General features: G+C 35.1%; 1 protein-coding gene across 3 annotated transcripts in view; it reads right to left on the reverse strand.

Annotated features, from left to right (window-relative positions):
- Nucleotides 1-6,106: 6,106 nt before the first annotated feature.
- LOC128693208 (histone-lysine N-methyltransferase, H3 lysine-79 specific) overlaps nt 6,107-12,990 on the reverse strand; it is a 59,806-nt gene continuing 52,922 nt past the window's right edge. For all 3 annotated transcript variants that reach the window (XM_070089289.1, XM_070089288.1, XM_070089287.1), the window contains one exon: nt 6,107-6,162. The gene's annotated coding sequence lies outside the window, so the exon portion shown is untranslated. The remainder of the gene's footprint in view (nt 6,163-12,990) is intronic.

Raw genomic sequence — 12,990 nt, forward strand, 5'->3', positions numbered from 1 at the left:
TCTTTCTTTTTTGGGTCACCCTGCCTCGGTGGGAGACGGCCGACTTGTTGAAAAAAAAAAAAAATTATTGGCTATATTGTAGTATACCTCCATGCACAGATAGCATACGTGAGGTAGGTATAGATTAGAGAGTAGTATAATGTAAGTAGTGCTGTTTGAGGCAAATAGTAACATATCTTAAAGAGGATGCTAACTGATTTGGGTACTTTTTTTTTTTTATTATAGTATACTGAATGTGGGTGTCGAATTTAAAGTTGCTGTCAGGGAATAGACCTAAGAATTTTCCTTCATTTTGTCTTACAGTGGGAGAACCATTAATTGTAACATTTAGTTGGGCATTTGTACTTCTGATCCCAAACATTGTGTAGTATTTAATATTATATGTCAGAAAAAAAGCGACAGTAATAACTGTAAAATATTGGATAAATATTCTTAATTAAAATAATAAATGAAACTATAGCATGGGTGTCTATGGAGAAGTAGGCTTAAAGGTTCAGGAATGCAATAACGTCGTAAGTTGGGGCCCCTACTGTATTGCGAAGTCAGTATATGTTTTTCATTAGATTTTTGTGACTTACGCTTCAGCAATCAGTATCCTTGAAAATTATGGTTATCCGTTGTATGTTTTTTTTGTTTGTTATACATTATTCTATCTTTTAGGTTGTAAATATACTTAATCTTTTTCTGGCAACATATTTAATTTTTTAAATACTCTGTCATAAAATATGTGTTCATTTTTGCATTTCTCTTATAATAATTTAACTTACACCATTGTTATAATTCGCTGTTAATAGAAGTTGGGCGTTTAAAACAGATTTCATAAAATGATTATTTTGTGCATTCATAATTTATTTTTCAGTACAGATAGTAGACTGGTTGACCAGGTACACATAGTCAACTGGGTATCCTTGTACTGCTAATGTTTTTTTTTTATATCTTGGCTAGTATTGCTTTTATAGTGAATATTGTTTTCTCATTCTTTTTCTTGATCTTGTATTGTTCTCTCTCTCTTGCTTCTTCCTTTATATTCTTCCACAAATAGGTAATCACTTGTGTATGTTTGCTGAGGTACTGCTCATTTTTTGTTTGTCACTACAGTCATGTACTAGTTGCCAGAGTTCATACATTTTTTGACAAACATTTCTTGTTGCTGTCTTTGTTGTCATTTAGCTCAAAGGCTACAACCACATGTGACATATGAGCCCTTCTCCCAGAAGAGATATGAGCACATAGCACAAAATGTAGAAGTGCAGTAGGCAAACATTTCAGTTGATCGTTCAAGTCCTAACACTTAAAAATAGCTGAGGAGTCCTGACACATTCTACATGTGGCAGTCTTAGATGGGAAAAAGACATCAAAGATATAGGTAGATATTTATTTGTTCTCCTAAAAAATAATGTACAATATGATTATTATTATCTTTTTTAATAGTATATTCTTTTTGAATTTATAATTTAAAGGGTTGTGCACCTGAAAAATCTGATGTTATGCAGATGTATACTGTAATATCCAATGTTACAGTACAGCGTGAACAGCTGCGCTAGTTCACATATTACTTACACATTTGGTTATTTGTTGCACTTAATTTGCCTTAGTAGTAGATTCTCTGAAGTGATAGTTTCACTCAGGTATTGAGCTTCATAAAAGTTCTTATGTACTTCAGTCTTCTGACGGTACTCTAATGTAGAGTATTTCTTATACCTTTGAGCTATAGTTTACCTTCCATATCGAATCTCGTATATAGTACATATATCCACTGCAATAGTGTTCTTTACATACTGAGGCTTTTGGTAATAGGTCCTCATAGAGCAATTTGCCTTTGTAATCTTTAGGGTGAATAATTCATGTGTATTCAAGTACACATTTAAGACTTTTTGATTAGATTTCTCTGAAATATTTGTTTTTGGAAGTGCTTTCTTGTAGATTATATTAGATGCATTCAAGGTACCTTGCATGGGTAGAAAATAATTAATTTTTTAAACATTTCATAGTTTCCAGTGTAGAGAGATCTATAACATCTCTAGAATGCCAGACATAGAATAGTAAAACACCAGCAAAATTTTCTATAAGTTAAGACACTAAATATTGCTGGCTAAAGATGTTGCTTGGTTGATGCTGAGGCCTAAAATGGTTTAGCCTGGCTGAATGTTTCTTACATGCAGTATATTTCTGGCAATTTCGGAATTTCCTGCACTGTGAGTCAATTGTTTCTTTCCATTTGTCGATGCTACTGCTGTTCTATTTGTTTTTTCTTTTTAGTGCCATAAACATTGTTTTCCTCATAAAACAAGCAGTAAAAATTTTAAACTTGGTTAGAAAATGGTGATTTAATTTCTACTATACATTCAAAACAAACTGGTGGTATTTTACTTAATTTCTAGATATGCAGTTCATGTGCCATAACAAAAAATGTATCTGTCTGGAGTAAAGATACAACTTAATGGAGATACATGTGTGAAGAGCTCTAATATTAAATATAGCTCATGTGATATACTAAATTATAACTTAGCACAACAGTACAAAAGGTGCAGTATGTTGGTGCTGCATGTTGTTTAAGACATTATGCATTTCCTTTACATTTTCCTGTCATAGCTCTAGAGAAACACTAGGCCACTGTTGTAAACCTATTAAATTTAAAAAAATTGTTCTTTGTATATTTTGTTATATAGAAAAATATTCAGGTACATAAATGTAATAGTAAAAATGCATGCACTTTTTTCCCTTTAAAGCTTTGTCTTTCATATGTTTGCCATTTTAATAACAGGTAACTTATGATTATCTGTGTGAGAGGTAATAAATTGAACTGTGAGTCAGTATATTGACAATATACAGTATTGTAGTATTAAGATTATATACACTGTACTGTACTTCTAATTAGCTTCTAAGTTATTTTTCCATATTTATATTTTTCTCTGTATGTGAAATTCATAGAACTCAATGTATGTATCAGCTCTATGTTAATTTATACATAAATCCATGGTATGTATGAATGAAGAATATTTTTCATGAGTCTGTAAAGGGTTGTTATGGTGTTGTGGAATAGTGCTGAAGTACAGCCAGTAGTAAAAGTGGGAACTTCATGTCAAACCACAATTTTAGTAACATTTGTATTGTGGATGCGACAGCATTTGCTCGATTTAACAGACTGATAGGGGCTAGCTGGTGGCCGGTAATGGTAATTGTGGTGAATATAGATAGGATTGTTTTGGAGTGATTGTAATAATAATGGACAATTCTGTAATCAGCAGACTTTGTCCATGATTTTCAAATCATTTGGCCTAGCAGATTTTGTCTTGTATTTCTGAAGTCCATTAAATCGAGGTCTGTTGAATTGAGGGTTTATTGTATTAGATTGCATGTTAATTGCTTTCACCACAGTCCTAAATTTAACATTCTTTATTATGAACTATTATCTGCATTGCCATTCACTGTTTCCTACTCTGCTATATGGTTCTAATTACTGTATAGTGGAAATATCTTAAATTTGTGAGACTGATGGTTCATATGAAAGCCTATTTAGAATGTGATTAATGGTTACATTGAAAATGAAGTGGAATTGATATCCCCATATAACTTTAGGCTCCTGTGCTTGTAACACTTTAATTCCTGTGACAAGTGTGAGAAATAGCTTAAAAGTATCTGCTAATGTTTTAAATGTCATTTAATTACTTACTTTTATCTTGAAACAAAGACTATTAAATGTTTAAATAATGTATAATATTTGCATATCTGCAAAATGTAATGAATAGGCAGTATAATAATATTACAGTAGATGTATTATATTATGTATACACAGTATGCTCTATAGTAGTTTTTATATTTAAAGGCATATAATATTTCCTGCTTCTATAGCATATTTTTAAATGGATTTTGTTAGATATTCACAATAATGGTTTTATAAAAAAGTATATTCAGTGGCATTTATAAAGCAGCTATCCAGGCCTAGACAGGGTATCCTTAACCCATCGGACGTCTCTTGCAGGTGCTGCAAAATCACTAATTTTCTAAATTCTTAATTAAAAACAGACCTAAAGTAAATGAAAATCATATTTGCTTGAAATATGTATACACTATGTAATTTTGAAAAATAAATATTTCTCTTTTGTTATTTACAGGAATATACTGTACTTACTTATATGTGAGAACAGTAGAGAAAAGGAATGTATGTAGGTAATTAAATTTAAAAGTAAACAAATTTAAATATGAAAAAATCAGTTTGTCGAGGTAGTTTGGTTCTGTAAAATGTTTAGCATGTTAGAGTAAAGTTGTATGAAGAGTGTATGCAGAAGTGTGGCTAAGAGTAGAAGATGGAGCTGGACAAGAGAGATTTCATGGCTAAGCTATTGAAAGGAAGACTGTTACATATCTCTAGGAAAATATCTGCAAATTCTGTTTACTAAGTGTTATGAGTGTAGACTTAGGTTTCACTGGGTAAATTAGCTCATTGTGAGCAGGGAATAATTATGAAGCTCTCCACCATTATGAATGAATGTGAGAATACATATTAGTTCAGAAGAAAACTAAGCATGCTCGATTCACTCTGATTTAGTTTGCAAGAAAATACAGATAATTGATCAAATAACATATTATCACATATTTGTAGCATTTTGAGTCAGTCTTTGCATTTGATAAAGTTAGGTAACTTAAAATTATAGAAAAAGAGAATTGTGTCTCATGATAAAACCAGGCTTAGACAGGGATGCGATGTCACTATGGTTGTTTCACTTATTAATAGAGGTGATTGTAAAAGTGAATGCTAGGGTGTTAAGGAGAGGTGTGGGATTAAAAGATAAAGAATCTAATACAGTACAGAATGGGAGTTGTCACAGTTGCTTTATTTCTGAAGATAAGTTGCAAAGGTTGGTTGACAAATTTGGGAGGTTAATGATGATAATGATAATGCTTTATTTATGTGAGCATACATATAATGTAGATACACAAGTACAATAGTAGACACAAAGAAAGCATTATCCAATGCATTTCAGGCAACGAATCGTAAGGCTTACAAACTACTTAAGAACTAGACATAGCATTGTGTAGGTCTTGTGTAATTAAATACAATCATACGCATGTAAAAGAAGGAAATTTAAAGCGAACTTATAAGAGCAAGGTGATGAAAGTAACAACAAATTTAGGTAATGAAAGACTGGATAACTATAATAATAATAATAATAATAATAATAGTGATAATCTGAAAGAAAGATAAACACTTGGAAAAGGTGTTTAAGGTTTTACAGATACAGGGCTAAGCAGTATTGCAAATTCAATTAATTTTCTTCTTTAATTACAATGTGCCTCAACCCTTGTGGGTTTAGCACTTAGTTATGATTATAATAATAATACAGTGTGCCTATCACAAGGATTCATGTTCCCAGTTATGATAGTAAAATACTGTACTAAACTATAAAATATGAAACAAAATTATTTTAAGGGAAGAAAATATTGCCTAATGTTGAGTACATGAAGATGTGTGAGCATAAGAACTGTGCATAAGACTGATATTTTGGTAAACAGGACATTAGTGTTTCTTATAATTTAAATAATTTACTATTCGCAGATAATGTACATTTTTTTTTTTTTTGTGCGAATGCATATGAATGCTACGATGGTACTCTTCAGTATCACATGGCCCTCAGGTTTAAAGTGCTGCTTCCTTTCCTTTAAAAAAAAAAAATTATATGCTAAGTAAAAGAACAAGGACCACCCAACATCCTGCCGTAAAACCTTGAAATCAAATACGTGCAGTATGTCACTGTACATGTAACGTTTACAAATGTTCAAATTGTCCCACATTAAATAGAATAAGAATTTGTTAATACTGCTCTAGTATTTATTCTCTTGTACTGTATGTGGTAGCATCATTCTCATTATGAAAATGTTCTCAGTGTATTATGTTACTGTATAAATAAATTATGTGGAGTTTACCATATGTAAATATATGTAGGTTGTTTTCAGTACAACATTGATACTGCAGTGCAGGACTAGCACAAAGAAATAATATTGTTCAGTTCTGTACTATGGATATAAATTATCATTGGGAAATGCTAAACTTGTAGGGGGTCATACATCACCTGGGGAGTGGAAGGCAGCATGTTTGATCCAAGTGCACGAAGTGTAATTCCAAGAGGCTTTCATAGGCATCAAAGCACCCTCCTTGAAGAGCTAAAATATAAAATACATGGTATTTGTTGACCTGTGATGTTGGAGCTACATATAGTACAGTACATACATCATGTCTGAGATCATTTTTATAACCATTATTTTAACTTCATTGCTTTCTCATACTCTTAGGATAGACTTTGTAATCTTTGATAGTGGTCTTGTAGTAACAGCCTTACAGTGTAATATCCAGCATTATGAAAATAAGTTTGCTTAATGACCCAATGAATGAAACAAAATCTTTGTCATTCATACGTTATCCTTAATACAGTGGACCCCCGCATAGCGAACTTAATCCGTGCAAGAGGGCTGGTCGTTATGCGAAATGTTCGCTATGCGAATTAATTTTCCCCATAAGAAATAATGGAAATAAAATTAATCCGTGCAAGACCCCCAAAAGTATGAAAAAAAAATTTTTTTACCACAAAAAAATGTTAATTTTAGTACACACAAACTGAAAAAGGCATGCACAATTACATGACACTTACTTTTATTGAAGATCTGGTGATGATTGATGGGATGGGAGGAGGGGAGAGAGAGTGTTAGTATTTAGAAGGGGAATCCCCTTCCATTAACACTTGAGGAGGCAAGTCCTTTTCCGGGGTTACTTCCCTTCTTCTTTTAATGCCACTAGGACCAGCTTCAGAGTCACTGGACTTCTTTCTGTCCATAGAGCTCTGTACCTCCCGTTCCTTTACGATTTGTCTAAAATGGGCCATAACATTGTCATTGAAATAGTCACCAGCACGCCTTGCAACAGCTGTGTCAGGGTGATTTTCATCCATAAAGGTTTGCAGTTCAACCCACTGTGCACACATTTCCTTAATTTTTGAAGTAGGCACAATGGATTCCACAACTGGCATAGGCTTCTCAGGGTTAGCCCCAAACCCTTCAAAATCTTTCTTAATTTCCATACTAATTCTCACCCTTTTTACCACAGGGTTGGCACTAGAAGCTTTCTTGGGGCCCATGGTCACTTATTTTCAACAAACAGAACCGAAAACACTGTAATAATACGAAATATTCCGAGTGTATGCTTGAATGTTACCGCGGAGGCTAGCTGGTAAACAATGGGACAGGCGGCACATGTGAGGCTGGCTGAGGCCGCACATTGGACGCGTCTCGGACGAAGTTCGCTGAGCGGGTTTTTGTCTACTATGCGGGGCAAAATTTTAGCGATCAAAGCGTTCGCTATGCGGAATGTTCGCTATGCAAGGCGTTCGCTATGCGGGGGTCCACTGTACTGTAGTCATATATATTTATTTTATTTTAATCAGGGTGAAACACTAAACTCGTAGAGGTCGTAGCGTCTGAGGAATGGGAGGTTATCAGATTTGATCTAAGGAAGGGGAGGCAAGTCCACTCCTTGGATCAAGAGCATTTCACTGGCATCAAGGTACTTTCCTTGAGGGGTCAGTTCATATACAGCATTGTTTAATCTGTTACCAGAATAAATGTAGATTTACCAAAATGTGGGCCTTCTTTTTTGAACACTATCTATACAGTATGCATTTTATTATCATTATCATCATTATTATTATTATTATTATTATTATTAACTTTTACCTCAACAGCTGTCTCCCATCACTGGAAATAAAATAACAGTACATCATGAAAAAAATAATTTCTTTGGTAGTATTATCATTCATCTGGTAACTTTTGTTTAACTTTGCTGTGGGTTTGTGATAAGTATAAGTGAATATAACAATTATGTATGTATTTCTAATCATAAGCTTAGGAATGATAATTATAGGCTGATGCAGATTACTGTACATAATATACAGTACTGGTAGTACAGAATATCTTTCTAACTAAAAGTACAGTACAGTACAGTATTACTGTATGTTTTAAGATGGCATAATAAGTTAAATGTGATTAAAACTGTACATATACATATGCAGTATTTTATATATGAGGCACAGAATACATAGATTACATTTACTATAAAAACATTTTCAAGTCTTCAGGCAATGCTGTTGGATATTTTAACACAGTAATATTGGAATTATACATTCCCATGTTTTATTGGAATCATGAATCTCTGATTCTGTGTATAGAAATTGCAAATGAGACAGAGGCTGAGCTACGTGAACAGTTGAGCCCTCAAATATGGGAAGGTTATGTTTTTGGAGATGTGAATCCTGAAGCCATGGATAATAGGAAATTTCACATATCAGAGTTGTTTAAATGTTAGTTTTCCATGTCACTCTAAATATTGCTTTAAATTGCCTAATATTGACATTTATGGAAGTGAATGAGTATGTTTTGAATGAAATCCTATGATTCTTTTGCAGTTCAGTGGTCCTGCATTAAAAAAAAAAATGAGCAAGAAAAATTTAAGAAACCAAGCTACGTAATCACAAAATAGTCTACGGTAAAAATTCATAATCAAATCATGTGAAATGTAAAGCACATGAATTCCAGGGTTCAAATATATTTGAAAATGAGTTTCATATAATGCTTCATCTTAATACAGTATTAGCAAATAAATAGGCAAACTATCCTAAATGTAAATTTTTGGCTATATATTTTGGCAGAGCCAGTGTTAAAAAAATATTTTAAGTAATGCAACAGGGTTTATTTAAGCTGTATGTTAAAATATGCATATAAATTTATTAATGCTAAAAAATTTTAACTATTACACACTTTTTCCAACTAAAAACCAGATTCGTAATTACATATTCCATTATATCATGTTGTCAGAGTGGCTGTATGTTAGGTACTGTTTTTATTTTCAAAGATCTACTACAACAGCTGATAATGATTACTATATAATTGAATGTTAACACACTTGATACAGAGCTTATTAGATGAGTTTTCTTATTACAGTATTATTTTTACAAAGATGTATTAAACTCATATGGTTAATTCATTGCCACTAGCTGATTATGAACACAATTACAGAACCTTTATAATCATGTCTTCTCTGTCCTCTTACATGTAGGTTGTAGGTGAATATAACTGAATGAATCCTTATCGCAAGAATAAAATACAGTCCATAAAATATGGTATTTTTCACCTGTATATCCCTTGGGGGGAAGGGGTATTGATGTAGGGAATTAGAACAACTCTCCCCTTCCTCAGATCAAACCTGATTGCCTCTCATTTCCCAGGTGTTGTATGGCCCTTATGGTTTAGCATTTCCCCATTATAATAATAAGTCACTTAAGTATATGCAGTTATGGAATATTTAAAATGATCACTTGGATAATATAAGTTGCAGTTTTATTGATTGCAAATACTGTGTGAAGTACAGTACAGTATATCATTATTGTTATTATTACAGTATTGCATTACATTCACAAAATGAGTGATAAATGCATATGAGTCAAACAAAGCTAATGAAGCACTATAGTAATAATAATATCAAACTGAGTGCTAAACCTGAAAGGATTATACAGCACCGAATGGTGGGATATGCTAAAGAAGGAATATGTGAAGGTCAGGAACAAGCATGGGGCAGGAATATGTAAGAATAAGGGTAAGTTGGGGTAGTGAAGAAAGACGAGGGTAAAATATAATAAAAGTTGGTGCAATAAGTTATTGTTAAAATGTCAGTCTGCATCAGAGGTGGAATTTTCAGTGAGGAGTTTAGGGAAAGTAAGTGTGGTAGGAAGTGGTTGGATATTAGAAGTGAAGTCTGTGTGCCTGTTGATAAACAAGACGGTATAAGATTATAATCATAACTAAGCGCTAAAAGGACAGTCTAAAGAGATCATGAACTGACAATGCAACCAGGCAATCCTCACAGAGCAGTACTGGGCATTTCTCCTTAAGATACCTGTGAGACGTGTGGCCAATACGCGGGCAGGAGAGCAGTCTCCCAAACATGGCAATGGTGGTAAGATGGCCAGAAACCCAAACATGATATGACAAAGTAATTTGTTGTGGACCAACTTGAACCAAGGTTGTAGCCAAAGGTTGCCAAATTATTTAGAGAATACTGCAAGTTAATCCATGCAAGGAAGACCCCTGTATAAAATTGGGAGGTTATGAACGGATGACTGAGTGGCGGTATCTGCCTGTTCATTACCCTGTGAATCAATGTATCCAGGGACCCAGTAGAAAATGACATCTTTGTGTTTACTAGAAATACAGCATAACCATAGTTGTCTATGTAGGACAATGGGATGAGAAGAATCAAATTTCTGGATAGCCTGTAATGCATTATAGCAGTGTGTACTCTGCAATAGCATGAGAATGAGAATGAAAGTGGTTAAGAGTGAGCATGAACATATAGTAGGTAATTGAGCTTTTGCACATGGAAGTGGGGAAAAGCAAACACAAATCATTAGAACTTTCCAAGGGGGAAGAGAAAGCAAGATTCTGAATGGACATAAAGAGAAAGTAAATTAAGGAAAGTCAATAGAGAGTGAATAGAGGAAGGAAAGAGCCATAGTAAATATATGGGCGACGAATAAATACAGAAGTTCTATTAACATCCAGTACCATCCTACATGAACAAGGACTATAAACATCATGAGAGTACAAGGACTGTAAACATCATGAGAGCAGACAAACAACAAAGACAATGGGCACTGCACTGATCTTGCAAAAATGGAACATTCACCAGTCTGAAATACAGTCAATAATATTCTGGAGAGAAACTGCACAAACAATAGCAAAATCAACAAAGTGATGACCAGATACTGGATGGAAGAACAGAGGTAAGGTCAATGATAGCAAGCAAAAAAAAGGGTGGTACTAAGAACACAACATTGAGAGAGACCTGCAACCTGGATGAAGTCGGGAAAACTCATCATTAACCTAGATACAGTGTCTCTTCAACAAGAAATTCTTAAGGAAAAGTGGCAGATTGTCCCAAAGGCCCAAAGAATGAGCCTGGGCCAAGATGATGTAATGCCAGGTGGTGTCATACACTTTTTCATGATTTAACAAGACCACAAAAAACTGAGTGTTTTTTAGCGATCTTACAGACACAGGTATCTAAGTGGTTAAAGAGTAAATAGCGGACTGCCCCTACAAAAAGCTAAATTGACAAGGGGTGACAACTATGTATTTCCATATACCACACCAAATGTTTGGTCACATGTAAATGTCTGTCACTCGAGTAAGATTTCATGTATGATAGAGCACGACTTCTTATTCCATAATATTCAGGATGGATAATGAGAACCTTCAAAACTAGGGATGCCAACCCCATGATGACACTCTTCAGGTCGCTTGTTCTATCTAGGCTGGAATATTGCTGCACACTAACAGCACCTTTCAAGGCAGGTGAAATTGTTGACCTAGAAAATGTACAGAGAACCTTCACGGCACGCATAATGGAGATAAAACACCTCAATTACTGGGAGCGCTTGAAGTTCCTGAACCTGTACTCCCTGGAATGCAGGCGGGAGAGATCCATCATTATATACACCTGGAAAATCCTAGAGGAACTAGTACTGAACTTGCACACGAAAATCACTCACAACGAAAGCAAAAGACTCGGCAGACGATGCAACATCCCCCCAATGAAAAGCAGGGGTGTCACTAGCACGTTAAGAGACAATACAATAAGTGTCAGGGGCCCGAGACTGTTCAACTGCCTCCCAGCATACATAAGGGGGATTACCAATAGACCCCAGGCTGTCTTCAAGCAGGCACTGGACAAGCACCTAAAGTCGGTACCTGACCAGCCGGGCTGTGGCTCGTATGTTGGATTGCGTGCAGCCAGCAGTAACAGCCTGGTCGATCAGGCTCTGATCCACCATGAGGCCTGGTCACAGACCGGGCCGCGGGGGCGTTGACCCCCGGAACTCTCCCCAGGTAAACTCCAGGTATGTGCAGCAGAATGTTGTGGTCTACTGTATCGGCAGCTTTTTTTGAGGTCAATAAGAGAGGCTCATTAACTATTCATTATTTTCAAGAGAGGACTAGATTGCATTACTAGATTGATCAAAGCATTTCTATAATTGCATCACTGGTACTTCAGCCTAGTCTGAAATCAGACTGATATGAGGATACTGTATTTGGTTTGAAATCATATTTGTTTATATATTTTTTCAAAGATTTTTGGATAGGAGTGGCAAGGTTGAACTTAGTCTGTAATTATTGACTTCTGTTGGGTCATCACTGTTAAAGATCGATCTAACTCTTGCTAATTTACGTATGTTAGGGAAAGTTTTGGCTTCAATTGATTTACTGAATAAAATTTAATACATAATTGGTCAGAAGATTTAGGTGGAGCAGAAAGTAAAGACATTGGTAGTCACCAAAGGAAGAGAAGGCTATGAGTGGGTAAAGGTATCCTGAGAGGAAGAAATGAGTGAGGGGTAGAAGATAGTGGCAGTACATGGGGGCAGATAGATGTCTACAACTGTCACAGACACAGGAAAAGATAAGTGGCTAGACTCAGAGGTAGAAAAAGTGAAGTGTGAGGGAACAATATGTTGGTAAGGAGTTTTGAACTTCAGAGGTATCCTGGAACTTGGAGATGTCGATGTATGAGATGAAGGGTAAGTCATGGAAGACTGTGGATAAAGGACCTCTTGGGGTAGAGGCTGAAGGAGTAAGAACAGAAGGCAATGAGGTAGGTACATAAGAGGTAAGAACTGCATAAGAGCTGAACACACGGATGACTGAGAAAGGACACAACGGAGGCTTGAGGGTGTCAAACAACCCTGGAGTAAGAAAGTCGTGGGTGTCTTTAATGAAGGCAGAAGTGATAAATGGACATAGCATAAGAGGCCCTCCTTTTCTCTTGGATAAAAGATTTCCCATTCTTATAATAAACCCAGGCAACAGCAAGAATATGAGCCTCTTCATAGTTAAGGCAAATAGAGGGCCTGCTGCAGGTTGGAATATTGTCAGCTGCACCACAGATTG

Source organism: Cherax quadricarinatus, chromosome 28 (assembly GCF_038502225.1).
Source record: "Cherax quadricarinatus isolate ZL_2023a chromosome 28, ASM3850222v1, whole genome shotgun sequence".
In the NCBI taxonomy this organism is placed as follows: domain Eukaryota; kingdom Metazoa; phylum Arthropoda; class Malacostraca; order Decapoda; family Parastacidae; genus Cherax; species Cherax quadricarinatus.